Raw genomic sequence first — 13,549 nt, forward strand, 5'->3', positions numbered from 1 at the left:
TTGTTTACAAAAAGATATATATTCCCGTATACAAACATAGGAATGAGCATGTGTTTGCATAAAAACATTAAAATGTCCTCTTTGTTAATCAGCAGAGATAAACAGATGCTGCCAACCAACCCCATTGCGCTGAAGCGACGCGCACTAATTTCCCCTTCATATGTTTTTCAATTCCCTCTAAAGTCCACGTACCTTTACTGCCCCAGGCGTCTGCAGAGGATCTGGCTGGGTTCACTTGTCGGGTTTCTCCAATTCTTTCTTTCCTCTCTCTTGTCTCAGCTCTGTGGCTTCAGGTTCCTGTTTTCACTGTGCACAGTCCAACTGCACTGAGGCTTTGATCTGGGCGTGATGTCACTAGGACGAGAGTTCCGACGGAACCTTCTGTGAGCTTTCGTCACTACGACGACGGTCATTTGAACCATAATGTGACTGAACCTAACAGGTGTAGTTTTTCTGTATTTCCTGGTTCTTATTTCCTGTAGTTCTTTTTTTAATTCAAGCTAATTCCACTCCAACCGCCAACATGGACTGTTTTGACTTGACTTGAATCAAAGTGCTGCACACAGAGCTCAGTCAACAAACTTTGGAAGGAAACATTTGCAGCATCAGACACTTGTACAGTGTTTTTGGCTGAAGCATTCCTGTTAGAAGGAAAACTGGATCAATTGTTTGTGGCACCAATGTTTCCCCTTGAAGCTCTCCCATCTCCTTATTCCTGCTATTCATATAAATGTCTGTGTCTGTGTGTCTGTGTCTGTGTCTGTGTCTGTGTCTGTGTGTCTGTCTGTGTGTGTGTGTTTAGTGCCTCTGATTACGGCCATAACATTGCAGAAGATCTGGTTCCTTGTGTGGTCTGATGTGAACATGTTGTCAGTGTTAATAAATACACACACACACACAGAAAGAGATAAGTGAGGTGTTTGTCCAGGCTCTTTGTGACCCTATGTATATGTGCTCTGCTCTTTCAGTCGGCCTGTCAGAGGTGAGGCGGCGATTCCCAGACGGAGGCAGCCGAGCCACCACCACCACCACCACCACGCAGCAGCGGTCCGGTCGATTGAATTGTAATATCTCGGTGGAGGAGTACAAAGTACGAGGTTTACCCCTTGAACGTAGTCCAAGTGTCCCCAAACTGTACGTGTGTCTTATGCACAAAGGTTCCCATTTTGTATTGTCGTGTTTCTACACTTGACAGATTTCACATGTTCATTTGAAAGGTACAAATCTTCATAAGACACAATTGGTGCACGTGAACATTTTGGCTGGCGCGCCTGACACTGTTATTAAGCTAGAGCTCCCAGCTGGCTTCCTGTACTGTATACTGGGATGTAAATGCGAGTAGATCAATGTGATTTGGCCCAGCCCAGCTCTTGGATTTGACCTGTATTTCCGACATCAGCGCTCACTCGGTTCTTTGACTTTGTGAACAGATGCGTTATGTCCCTGTTGTGTGATTTGATTCCAGTGTTTCTACGCCGTCGTGAACGATATCGCACGACGCGTGTCGCTGGTCAGGAGGCAGAGTAGGATACGAGCCGAGCGTGATAGTGTCAAGCTTTCATTTGCCACACCTTCCCAGCAGAGCTGTTCTCACACAGGTGTGACATGTCGGCCTGTGACAGGGACCAGCGTGCAGCGCAGGCTGCAGAAAAAGGACAAGCTAGTCCGAGTCAAAAAAGACCGTCACGAGCGAGCGCTCATCTCCATCAGTTTGAAGAGAGCCGCCCGCAAATCTGGACTTGCGCTTCCATGTCATTCCACCCACCCCTCGGCCTGAACGGGCTCGTTGCGTGAAACAATGGAAGGGGTAGGGTGGCACGTGTGTAACTCTCACACCTCTGCTCCCCCCTCCTTACAACTACAGTGGGCCCTTAAGTGTGTCAGCTTTCATTCTTACCGAGGGCCACGGTGAGCTCAGAACTTGCCAAAGTGTGTGATTACTGATCAGCTGTAGGTTCATTGTGTGGAAGATTTGACATAAAACAAAGCACAAAACCTTAATGTGCCTCGTTTTTGCATCCCGTCCGTGCATCACACCTCAGATTAGAGCAACGTTGTGGTGAGGAGGCTGCAGCTTGTATGCAACAAGCCTGCTGTTTGTGTTCTCTAATGTATAGTGTGATTTATACATTTCTTCTTTTTTAGAAGAGCGCAACAACAATCTGCACCGTCTTCCACTAGAGGGAGCTGCTGGTACACAAGGACATCACGGAGGATGCTTTCGCTTCCATTGACCTGTAAGTTCACCGACTTGTCACTGTTCTGTCTGCACTGGGGCGACGCGCGCTCTGGTTGCAGGTGCAAATGTCAGCGTTTAGCATCGTGTCCGTCCAACTCTGAATGGCTCCTGTCGGGTGACTGCCACTCATAGTAGGTGAGGAAGTTGGAGGTTGCAGAATTAACAAAGACGGCGATAACAGGAGACAGGAGGAGAGAGGGAGGACACAGGCGACAGAGGGAGGAGCAGAGACAGAGGACAGAGAGGAGAGAGGACAGCAGGAAGGGGAGACAGGGAGAGACAAGACAAGAGGAGAGATACAGGCGACAGGAGGAGAGAGGGAGAGACCCAAGACAGAGAACGAGGGACACAGGCAAGAGAGAGAGAAACAGACACAGAAGGAGAAGGCAGAAGACAGAGAGGGGAGACACAGGCAAGAGAGAGGAGACAGACGAACAGGAGGAGGAGGCAGGACGACAGAGAGGAGACATACAGACGACAGAGGAGAGGTCAGACGACAGAGAGGAGGAGAGAGAGAGAGGAGAGAGAGAACAGGACAGGACAGCAGACGAGAGAGAGAAAGTTGATGAAAGGAGTGAGACTGAAACAAGAAGAGATAGATATAAAAATGTCCAAAAAGAGAAAAGTGGACAGCAAAGAGTTTTTAATTGGGAATAGACAGACGCCTTTTTGGTCATATTACCCACTGGGAGCACATATCAGACACAGCAGTGTGTCTGACATGTTCCCCAACTGTCTTGTCAAACGGCATCATGAGACCAAACACCAAGGTTTTGAACACACATACCCACTCAAATCTGAAGTGCAATCTTAGAAAGTTGCTCGTCTCAGAGCCCAGTATGAGCAGTCCACCAGGATCTGGAGCCACACGCTCAGTTGGATGTTACATAACAATACATTTGTCCAAAGGTTTTTGAATTGTACTGAATTCATGTGATTTGACAGTCAGGTACTGATTACATGCAGGCTACTTGATAATGTATGGCAGTAAATAGTTAGACATGAGAGTCTTCTGGACCCTTTGTTTACAAAAAGATATATATTCCCGTATACAAACATAGGAATGAGCATGTGTTTGCATAAAAACATTAAAATGTCCTCTTTGTTAATCAGCAGAGATAAACAGATGCTGCCAACCAACCCCATTGCGCTGAAGCGACGCGCACTAATTTCCCCTTCATATGTTTTTCAATTCCCTCTAAAGTCCACGTACCTTTACTGCCCGCAGGCGTCTGCAGAGGATCTGGCTGGGTTCACTTGTCGGGTTTCTCCAATTCTTTCTTTCCTCTCTCTTGTCTCAGCTCTGTGGCTTCAGGTTCCTGTTTTCACTGTGCACAGTCCAACTGCACTGAGGCTTTGATCTGGGCGTGATGTCACTAGGACGAGAGTTCCGACGGAACCTTCTGTGAGCTTTCGTCACTACGACGACGGTCATTTGAACCATAATGTGACTGAACCTAACAGGTGTAGTTTTTCTGTATTTCCTGGTTCTTATTTCCTGTAGTTCTTTTTTAATTCAAGCTAATTCCACTCCAACCGCCAACATGGACTGTTTTGACTTGACTTGAATCAAAGTGCTGCACACAGAGCTCAGTCAACAAACTTTGGAAGGAAACATTTGCAGCATCAGACACTTGTACAGTGTTTTTGGCTGAAGCATTCCTGTTAGAAGGAAAACGGATCAATTGTTTGTGGCACCAATGTTTCCCCTTGAAGCTCTCCCATCTCCTTATTCCTGCTATTCATATAAATGTCTGTGTCTGTGTGTCTGTGTCTGTGTCTGTGTCTGTGTGTGTGTCTGTGTGTCTGTGTCTGTGTGTGTGTTTAGTGCCTCTGATTACGGCCATAACATTGCAGAAGATCTGGTTCCTTGTGTGGTCTGATGTGAACATGTTGTCAGTGTTAATAAATACACACACACACACAGAAAGAGATAAGTGAGGTGTTTGTCCAGGCTCTTTGTGACCCTTATGTATATGTGCTCTGCTCTTTCAGTCGGCCTGTCAGAGGTGAGGCGGCGATTCCCAGACGGAGGCAGCCGAGCCACCACCACCACCACCACCACGCAGCAGCGGTCCGGTCGATTGAATTGTAATATCTCGGTGGAGGAGTACAAAGTACGAGGTTTACCCCTTGAACGTAGTCCAAGTGTCCCCAAACTGTACGTGTGTCTTATGCACAAAGGTTCCCATTTTGTATTGTCGTGTTTCTACACTTGACAGATTTCACATGTTCATTTGAAAGGTACAAATCTTCATAAGACACAATTGGTGCACGTGAACATTTTGGCTGGCGCGCCTGACACTGTTTTTAAGCTTAGAGCTCCCAGCTGGCTTCCTGTACTGTATACTGGGATGTAAATGCGAGTAGATCAATGTGATTTGGCCCAGCCCAGCTCTTGGATTTGACCTGTATTTCCGACATCAGCGCTCACTCGGTTCTTTGACTTTGTGAACAGATGCGTTATGTCCCTGTTGTGTGATTTGATTCCAGTGTTTCTACGCCGTCGTGAACGATATCGCACGACGCGTGTCGCTGGTCAGGAGGCAGAGTAGGATACGAGCCGAGCGTGATAGTGTCAAGCTTTCATTTGCCACACCTTCCCAGCAGAGCTGTTCTCACACAGGTGTGACATGTCGGCCTGTGACAGGGACCAGCGTGCAGCGCAGGCTGCAGAAAAAGGACAAGCTAGTCCGAGTCAAAAAAGACCGTCACGAGCGAGCGCTCATCTCCATCAGTTTGAAGAGAGCCGCCCGCAAATCTGGACTTGCGCTTCCATGTCATTCCACCCACCCCTCGGCCTGAACGGGCTCGTTGCGTGAAACAATGGAAGGGGTAGGGTGGCACGTGTGCAACTCTCACACCTCTGCTCCCCCCTCCTTACAACTACAGTGGGCCCTTAAGTGTGTCAGCTTTCATTCTTACCGAGGGCCACGGTGAGCTCAGAACTTGCCAAAGTGTGTGATTACTGATCAGCTGTAGGTTCATTGTGTGGAAGATTTGACATAAAACAAAGCACAAAACCTTAATGTGCCTCGTTTTTGCATCCCGTCCGTGCATCACACCTCAGATTAGAGCAACGTTGTGGTGAGGAGGCTGCAGCTTGTATGCAACAAGCCTGCTGTTTGTGTTCTCTAATGTATAGTGTGATTTATACATTTCTTCTTTTTTAGAAGAGCGCAACAACAATCTGCACCGTCTTCCACTAGAGGGAGCTGCTGGTACACAAGGACATCACGGAGGAAGCTTTCCCTCCATTGACCTGTAAGTTCACCGACTTGTCACTGTTCTGTCTGCACTGGGGCGACGCGCGCTCTGGTTGCAGGTGCAAATGTCAGCGTTTAGCATCGTGTCCGTCCAAACTCTGAATGGCTCCTGTCGGGTGACTGCCACTCAATAGTAGGTGAGAGAAAGTTGGAGGTTGGAAAGAATTAACAAAGACGGCGATAACAGAGAGACAGAGAGGAGAGAGGGAGAGACACAGGCGACAGAGAGGACAGACACAGGCGACAGAGAGGGAGAGACACAGGCGACAGAGAGGAGAGAGGGAGAGACACAGGCGACAGAGAGGAGAGAGGGAGAGACCCAGACGACAGAGAGGAGAGAGTCAGACGACAGAGAGGAGAGTCAGACGACAGAGAGGAGAGAGTCAGACGACAGAGAGGAGAGAAGGAGAAACCCAGACGACAGAGAGGAGAGAGACAGAGAGGAGAAAGTTGATGAAAGGAAGGTGAGACTGAAACAAGAAGAGACAGATATAAAAATGTCCAAAAAGAGAAAAGTGGACAGCAAAGAGTTTTTAATTGGGAATAGACAGACGCCTTTTTGGTCATATTACCCACTGGGAGCACATATCAGACACAGCAGTGTGTCTGACATGTTCCCCAACTGTCTTGTCAAACGGCATCATGAGACCAAACACCAAGGTTTTGAACACACATACCCACTCAAATCTGAAGTGCAATCTTAGAAAGTTGCTCGTCTCAGAGCCCAGTATGAGCAGTCCACCAGGATCCGGAGCCACACGCTCAGTTGGATGTTACATAACAATACATTTGTCCAAAGGTTTTTGAATTGTACTGAATTCATGTGATTTGACAGTCAGGTACTGATTACATGCAGGCTACTTGATAATGTATGGCAGTAAATAGTTAGACATGAGAGTCTTCTGGACCCTTTGTTTACAAAAAGATATATATTCCCGTATACAAACATAGGAATGAGCATGTGTTTGCATAAAAACATTAAAATGTCCTCTTTGTTAATCAGCAGAGATGAACAGATGCTGCCAACCAACCCCATTGCGCTGAAGCGACGCGCACTAATTTCCCCTTCATATGTTTTTCAATTCCCTCTAAAGTCCACGTACCTTTACTGCCCCAGGCGTCTGCAGAGGATCTGGCTGGGTTCACTTGTCGGGTTTCTCCAATTCTTTCTTTCCTCTCTCTTGTCTCAGCTCTGTGGCTTCAGGTTCCTGTTTTCACTGTGCACAGTCCAACTGCACTGAGGCTTTGATCTGGGCGTGATGTCACTAGGACGAGAGTTCCGACGGAACCTTCTGTGAGCTTTCGTCACTACGACGACGGTCATTTGAACCATAATGTGACTGAACCTAACAGGTGTAGTTTTTCTGTATTTCCTGGTTCTTATTTCCTGTAGTTCTTTTTTAATTCAAGCTAATTCCACTCCAACCGCCAACATGGACTGTTTTGACTTGACTTGAATCAAAGTGCTGCACACAGAGCTCAGTCAACAAACTTTGGAAGGAAACATTTGCAGCATCAGACACTTGTACAGTGTTTTTGGCTGAAGCATTCCTGTTAGAAGGAAAACGGATCAATTGTTTGTGGCACCAATGTTTCCCCTTGAAGCTCTCCCATCTCCTTATTCCTGCTATTCATATAAATGTCTGTGTCTGTGTGTCTGTGTCTGTGTCTGTGTCTGTGTGTCTGTGTGTCTGTCTGTGTGTGTGTTTAGTGCCTCTGATTACGGCCATAACATTGCAGAAGATCTGGTTCCTTGTGTGGTCTGATGTGAACATGTTGTCAGTGTTAATAAATACACACACACACACAGAAAGAGATAAGTGAGGTGTTTGTCCAGGCTCTTTGTGACCCTATGTATATGTGCTCTGCTCTTTCAGTCGGCCTGTCAGAGGTGAGGCGGCGATTCCCAGACGGAGGCAGCCGAGCCACCACCACCACCACCACCACGCAGCAGCGGTCCGGTCGATTGAATTGTAATATCTCGGTGGAGGAGTACAAAGTACGAGGTTTACCCCTTGAACGTAGTCCAAGTGTCCCCAAACTGTACGTGTGTCTTATGCACAAAGGTTCCCATTTTGTATTGTCGTGTTTCTACACTTGACAGATTTCACATGTTCATTTGAAAGGTACAAATCTTCATAAGACACAATTGGTGCACGTGAACATTTTGGCTGGCGCGCCTGACACTGTTATTAAGCTTAGAGCTCCCAGCTGGCTTCCTGTACTGTATACTGGGATGTAAATGCGAGTAGATCAATGTGATTTGGCCCCAGCTCTTGGATTTGACCTGTATTTCCGACATCAGCGCTCACTCGGTTCTTTGACTTTGTGAACAGATGCGTTATGTCCCTGTTGTGTGATTTGATTCCAGTGTTTCTACGCCGTCGTGAACGATATCGCACGACGCGTGTCGCTGGTCAGGAGGCAGAGTAGGATACGAGCCGAGCGTGATAGTGTCAAGCTTTCATTTGCCACACCTTCCCAGCAGAGCTGTTCTCACACAGGTGTGACATGTCGGCCTGTGACAGGGACCAGCGTGCAGCGCAGGCTGCAGAAAAAGGACAAGCTAGTCCGAGTCAAAAAGACCGTCACGAGCGAGCGCTCATCTCCATCAGTTTGAAGAGAGCCGCCCGCAAATCTGGACTTGCGCTTCCATGTCATTCCACCCACCCCTCGGCCTGAACGGGCTCGTTGCGTGAAACAATGGAAGGGGTAGGGTGGCACGTGTGTAACTCTCACACCTCTGCTCCCCCCTCCTTACAACTACAGTGGGCCCTTAAGTGTGTCAGCTTTCATTCTTACCGAGGGCCACGGTGAGCTCAGAACTTGCCAAAGTGTGTGATTACTGATCAGCTGTAGGTTCATTGTGTGGAAGATTTGACATAAAACAAAGCACAAAACCTTAATGTGCCTCGTTTTTGCATCCCGTCCGTGCATCACACCTCAGATTAGAGCAACGTTGTGGTGAGGAGGCTGCAGCTTGTATGCAACAAGCCTGCTGTTTGTGTTCTCTAATGTATAGTGTGATTTATACATTTCTTCTTTTTTAGAAGAGCGCAACAACAATCTGCACCGTCTTCCACTAGAGGGAGCTGCTGGTACACAAGGACATCACGGAGGAAGCTTTCCCTCCATTGACCTGTAAGTTCACCGACTTGTCACTGTTCTGTCTGCACTGGGGCGACGCGCGCTCTGGTTGCAGGTGCAAATGTCAGCGTTTAGCATCGTGTCCGTCCAAACTCTGAATGGCTCCTGTCGGGTGACTGCCACTCAATAGTAGGTGAGAGAAAGTTGGAGGTTGGCAAGAATTAACAAAGACGGCGATAACAGAGAGACAGAGAGGAGAGAGGGAGAGACACAGGCGACAGAGGGAGAGAGGGAGAGACACAGAGAGACAGAGAGGAGAGAGACAGAGGATAGAGAGGAGACAGGGAGAGACAAAGGCAATAGAGAGGAGAGATACAGGCGACAGAGAGGAGAGAGGGAGAGACCCAGATGACAGAGAAGAGAGACACAGGCAATAGAGAGGAGAGACACAGACCACAGATAGGAGAGAGTCAGAAGACAGAGAGGAGAGACACAGGCAATAGAGAGGAGAGAGTCAGACGACAGAGAGGAGAGAGTCAGACGACAGAGAGGGAGACATACAGACGACAGAGAGGAGAGAGTCAGACGACAGAGAGGAGAGAGAGAGAGAGAGAGAGACACAGTGGACATGGCCATCAGTCAGACGACAGAGAGGAGAAAGTTGATGAAAGGATGGTGAGACTGAAACAAGAAGAGATAGATATAAAAATGTCCAAAAAGAGAAAAGTGGACAGCAAAGAGTTTTTAATTGGGAATAGACAGACGCCTTTTTGGTCATATTACCCACTGGGAGCACATATCAGACACAGCAGTGTGTCTGACATGTTCCCCAACTGTCTTGTCAAACGGCATCATGAGACCAAACACCAAGGTTTTGAACACACATACCCACTCAAATCTGAAGTGCAATCTTAGAAAGTTGCTCGTCTCAGAGCCCAGTATGAGCAGTCCACCAGGATCTGGAGCCACACGCTCAGTTGGATGTTACATAACAATACATTTGTCCAAAGGTTTTTGAATTGTACTGAATTCATGTGATTTGACAGTCAGGTACTGATTACATGCAGGCTACTTGATAATGTATGGCAGTAAATAGTTAGACATGAGAGTCTTCTGGACCCTTTGTTTCCAAAAAGATATATATTCCCGTATACAAACATAGGAATGAGCATGTGTTTGCATAAAAACATTAAAATGTCCTCTTTGTTAATCAGCAGAGATAAACAGATGCTGCCAACCAACCCCATTGCGCTGAAGCGACGCGCACTAATTTCCCCTTCATATGTTTTTCAATTCCCTCTAAAGTCCACGTACCTTTACTGCCCGCAGGCGTCTGCAGAGGATCTGGCTGGGTTCACTTGTCGGGTTTCTCCAATTCTTTCTTTCCTCTCTCTTGTCTCAGCTCTGTGGCTTCAGGTTCCTGTTTTCACTGTGCACAGTCCAACTGCACTGAGGCTTTGATCTGGGCGTGATGTCACTAGGACGAGAGTTCCGACGGAACCTTCTGTGAGCTTTCGTCACTACGACGACGGTCATTTGAACCATAATGTGACTGAACCTAACAGGTGTAGTTTTTCTGTATTTCCTGGTTCTTATTTCCTGTAGTTCTTTTTTAATTCAAGCTAATTCCACTCCAACCGCCAACATGGACTGTTTTGACTTGACTTGAATCAAAGTGCTGCACACAGAGCTCAGTCAACAAACTTTGGAAGGAAACATTTGCAGCATCAGACACTTGTACAGTGTTTTTGGCTGAAGCATTCCTGTTAGAAGGAAAATGGATCAATTGTTTGTGGCACCAATGTTTCCCCTTGAAGCTCTCCCATCTCCTTATTCCTGCTATTCATATAAATGTCTGTGTCTGTGTGTCTGTGTATCTGTGTCTGTGTGTGTGTGTTTAGTGCCTCTGATTACGGCCATAACATTGCAGAAGATCTGGTTCCTTGAGTGGTCTGATGTGAACATGTTGTCAGTGTTAATAAATACACACACACACACAGAAAGAGATAAGTGAGGTGTTTGTCCAGGCTCTTTGTGACCCTATGTATATGTGCTCTGCTCTTTCAGTTGGCCTGTCAGAGGTGAGGCGGCGATTCCCAGACGGAGGCAGCCGAGCCACCACCACCACCACCACCACGCAGCAGCGGTCCGGTCGATTGAATTGTAATATCTCGGTGGAGGAGTACAAAGTACGAGGTTTACCCCTTGAACGTAGTCCAAGTGTCCCCAAACTGTACGTGTGTCTTATGCACAAAGGTTCCCATTTTGTATTGTCGTGTTTCTACACTTGACAGATTTCACATGTTCATTTGAAAGGTACAAATCTTCATAAGACACAATTGGTGCACGTGAACATTTTGGCTGGCGCGCCTGACACTGTTATTAAGCTCAGAGCTCCCAGCTGGCTTCCTGTACTGTATACTGGGATGTAAATGCGAGTAGATCAATGTGATTTGGCCCAGCCCAGCTCTTGGATTTGACCTGTATTTCCGACATCAGCGCTCACTCGGTTCTTTGACTTTGTGAACAGATGCGTTATGTCCCTGTTGTGTGATTTGATTCCAGTGTTTCTACGCCGTCGTGAACGATATCGCACGACGCGTGTCGCTGGTCAGGAGGCAGAGTAGGATACGAGCCGAGCGTGATAGTGTCAAGCTTTCATTTGCCACACCTTCCCAGCAGAGCTGTTCTCACACAGGTGTGACATGTCGGCCTGTGACAGGGACCAGCGTGCAGCGCAGGCTGCAGAAAAAGGACAAGCTAGTCCGAGTCAAAAAGACCGTCACGAGCGAGCGCTCATCTCCATCAGTTTGAAGAGAGCCGCCCGCAAATCTGGACTTGCGCTTCCATGTCATTCCACCCACCCCTCGGCCTGAACGGGCTCGTTGCGTGAAACAATGGAAGGGGTAGGGTGGCACGTGTGCAACTCTCACACCTCTGCTCCCCCCTCCTTACAACTACAGTGGGCCCTTAAGTGTGTCAGCTTTCATTCTTACCGAGGGCCACGGTGAGCTCAGAACTTGCCAAAGTGTGTGATTACTGATCAGCTGTAGGTTCATTGTGTGGAAGATTTGACATAAAACAAAGCACAAAACCTTAATGTGCCTCGTTTTTGCATCCCGTCCGTGCATCACACCTCAGATTAGAGCAACGTTGTGGTGAGGAGGCTGCAGCTTGTATGCAACAAGCCTGCTGTTTGTGTTCTCTAATGTATAGTGTGATTTATACATTTCTTCTTTTTTAGAAGAGCGCAACAACAATCTGCACCGTCTTCCACTAGAGGGAGCTGCTGGTACACAAGGACATCACGGAGGAAGCTTTCCCTCCATTGACCTGTAAGTTCACCGACTTGTCACTGTTCTGTCTGCACTGGGGCGACGCGCGCTCTGGTTGCAGGTGCAAATGTCAGCGTTTAGCATCGTGTCCGTCCAAACTCTGAATGGCTCCTGTCGGGTGACTGCCACTCAATAGTAGGTGAGAGAAAGTTGGAGGTTGGAAAGAATTAACAAAGACGGCGATAACAGAGAGACAGAGAGGAGAGAGGGAGAGACACAGGCGACAGAGAGGACAGACACAGGCGACAGAGAGGAGGAGACACAGGCGACAGAGAGGAGAGAGGGAGAGACACAGGCGACAGAGAGGAGAGAGGGAGAGACCCAGACGACAGAGAGGAGAGAGTCAGACGACAGAGAGGAGAGAGTCAGACGACAGAGAGGAGAGAAGGAGAAACCCAGACGACAGAGAGGAGAGAGACAGAGAGGAGAAAGTTGATGAAAGGAAGGTGAGACTGAAACAAGAAGAGACAGATATAAAAATGTCCAAAAAGAGAAAAGTGGACAGCAAAGAGTTTTTAATTGGGAATAGACAGACGCCTTTTTGGTCATATTACCCACTGGGAGCACATATCAGACACAGCAGTGTGTCTGACATGTTCCCCAACTGTCTTGTCAAACGGCATCATGAGACCAAACACCAAGGTTTTGAACACACATACCCACTCAAATCTGAAGTGCAATCTTAGAAAGTTGCTCGTCTCAGAGCCCAGTATGAGCAGTCCACCAGGATCTGGAGCCACACGCTCAGTTGGATGTTACATAACAATACATTTGTCCAAAGGTTTTTGAATTGTACTGAATTCATGTGATTTGACAGTCAGGTACTGATTACATGCAGGCTACTTGATAATGTATGGCAGTAAATAGTTAGACATGAGAGTCTTCTGGACCCTTTGTTTCCAAAAAGATATATATTCCCGTATACAAACATAGGAATGAGCATGTGTTTGCATAAAAACATTAAAATGTCCTCTTTGTTAATCAGCAGAGATAAACAGATGCTGCCAACCAACCCCATTGCGCTGAAGCGACGCGCACTAATTTCCCCTTCATATGTTTTTCAATTCCCTCTAAAGTCCACGTACCTTTACTGCCCACAGGCGTCTGCAGAGGATCTGGCTGGGTTCACTTGTCGGGTTTCTCCAATTCTTTCTTTCCTCTCTCTTGTCTCAGCTCTGTGGCTTCAGGTTCCTGTTTTCACTGTGCACAGTCCAACTGCACTGAGGCTTTGATCTGGGCGTGATGTCACTAGGACGAGAGTTCCGACGGAACCTTCTGTGAGCTTTCGTCACTACGACGACGGTCATTTGAACCATAATGTGACTGACCTAACAGGTGTAGTTTTTCTGTATTTCCTGGTTCTTATTTCCTGTAGTTCTTTTTTAATTCAAGCTAATTCCACTCCAACCGCCAACATGGACTGTTTTGACTTGACTTGAATCAAAGTGCTGCACACAGAGCTCAGTCAACAAACTTTGGAAGGAAACATTTGCAGCATCAGAAACTGTACAGTGTTTTGGCTGAAGCATCCTGTTAGAAGGAAAAGGATCAATTGTTTGTGGCACCCCATGTTTCCCCATTGAAGCTCTCCCATCTCCTTATTCCTGCTATCATATAAAGTC

At 47.3% G+C, this 13,549-nt stretch overlaps 2 long non-coding RNA genes across 8 annotated transcripts; both read left to right on the forward strand.

Moving 5' to 3' along the window:
* Nucleotides 1–201: 201 nt before the first annotated feature.
* On the forward strand, nucleotides 202–2,223 carry LOC113147685. The gene is made up of 3 exons (XR_003297394.1): nucleotides 202–442; nucleotides 969–1,090; nucleotides 2,146–2,223. It is a non-coding gene; the product is annotated as an uncharacterized LOC113147685 (long non-coding RNA).
* A 941-nt stretch (nucleotides 2,224–3,164) lies between these two features.
* Nucleotides 3,165–13,248, forward strand: LOC113147678. 7 transcript variants are annotated; one of them, XR_003297388.1, is made up of 10 exons: nucleotides 3,165–3,703; nucleotides 4,235–4,400; nucleotides 5,413–5,503; nucleotides 6,696–6,858; nucleotides 7,383–7,504; nucleotides 8,556–8,646; nucleotides 9,995–10,157; nucleotides 10,660–10,781; nucleotides 11,837–11,927; nucleotides 13,101–13,248. It is a non-coding gene; the product is annotated as an uncharacterized LOC113147678 (long non-coding RNA). The 7 variants fall into 7 exon arrangements; XR_003297391.1 differs by having other exon boundaries at nucleotides 5,416–5,503; XR_003297389.1 differs by having other exon boundaries at nucleotides 4,235–4,356; nucleotides 7,383–7,548.
* Nucleotides 13,249–13,549: the final 301 nt, after the last annotated feature.

The sequence above is a fragment of the Anabas testudineus genome, unplaced genomic scaffold, assembly GCF_900324465.2.
Source record: "Anabas testudineus unplaced genomic scaffold, fAnaTes1.2 Contig282arrow_ctg1, whole genome shotgun sequence".
In the NCBI taxonomy this organism is placed as follows: Eukaryota; Metazoa; Chordata; class Actinopteri; order Anabantiformes; family Anabantidae; genus Anabas; species Anabas testudineus.